Source organism: Palaemon carinicauda, chromosome 23, assembly GCF_036898095.1.
Source record: "Palaemon carinicauda isolate YSFRI2023 chromosome 23, ASM3689809v2, whole genome shotgun sequence".
NCBI lineage: Eukaryota > Metazoa > Arthropoda > Malacostraca > Decapoda > Palaemonidae > Palaemon > Palaemon carinicauda.
The window spans coordinates 1,669,991-1,671,506 of record NC_090747.1 but is presented as its reverse complement, the minus strand read 5'-3'; positions in this window follow the sequence as shown (position 1 = coordinate 1,671,506).

Sequence of the window (1,516 nt, the reverse complement as noted above, 5' to 3'; positions counted from 1 at the left end):
TTGACTGTGATGGCACACTCTGCACTCTTGACTGGCTCACCCCAAGAATCCTTACTTTTGGCAAATATGGTTTACCAGGCTCGTGTTCTTCTGTCTCTCCAACCGGCAGGACTCCTGTGTGAGTCAATTTTTGGGAAGGCAGGAGGGTAAGCCAGAGGTGCACGGATCCACTGACAAGCAGGTCAGTCAGTCACTACTACTTCGGAACGATTGGTCCGATCATAGGGTACTGCCGGCTCACCTGGCTTCACCTTTCAAAACAGGTGACGGACGTTGAGTACAGAGACCCCAGTGGAGGTACCATCTCGGGACTTTAGGACAGGTCAATATATTGTTTTAAAGAGTGCTTAAGAGGCAGGATTTTGTACAAAATAGTTGGCAAAATCTTGCTTCTCTAAGGGAGTTTATATATACAATTATCCTACCTATTCTGGCTGGCGGAAAATTACGAGCTTAAATAATAAATCAGCAATGGGCTGGTGCGATGGGCATACATCTTAAAATTAACAGACCTTAATTGGTACTGAGAAATAAGAGCTACTTTAAAGTCAGCAGTATTAAAATTATATTTGAAAATCAGTTTTATATCTTATCTCGACCCAAGTTGCTTAAGGAAAGAACCACCTTACACCCGCTAATGCTTTTGCTGCGCGTATCTATGCTGTGACATCATGAGCATGGCGTACGCTACTTTCAACAAGTTCAGTTGATTTAAAATAGTTCTCCCGATGTTTCGGTAAATAAAACTTAATGTAGGAGAGAACGTTTAAGGGGTAGCTGCAGTATCTTAGGAGAGAGCCAAAAATACGAAAGGAAGAAGATGAAGAAAATTCTTTAAAAATATTCAATCTCGGGACAGTATACCCGATATTTTAAAAGGAGTAAGTCGAAATACCTTAAGAATAGTAGTATGTTAGAGAGTGCCTTAATATTCCAATTATGCTTCGAAGGTGAAGATCCTTATCTTTAACTTTACTACAATACATCACTGCCCACCCCCCACCATTGCCATTGTCTCAATAATTCTATAACATAAAATTATAAAATTATTGTCCAGCTTCTCACTGGGGTCCCTAGGACGGAGCCGAAACAGAGCCTAAGATTAGGATAGCTTTAGACCTGAAAAAGCTGAAGTAGGCAATAAAATTATTTATTCATTTTTTTTTTCACTTAGAGCGAAGGTATGCGATCTATAAAATCAAAGTTAATAAGAGGGTGTTTGTATCTTGGGTGAAAGTGCTCCTTTTCCTCCCGTGCTGATCTTTGCATACCTGTTGTAGAGAGACTTTTCCGGAACAACAAGTTTACACTTAACAAATAAAAATTTATCACATTTCTCCATTTATACACACACACCCACACACATATATATATATAAAAACACACGCACATATATACACACACACAAACACACCACACACACACACACACATATATATATATATATATATATAAATATATATATATATATATATATATGTTTATATATATAAATATATATATATATACATATATA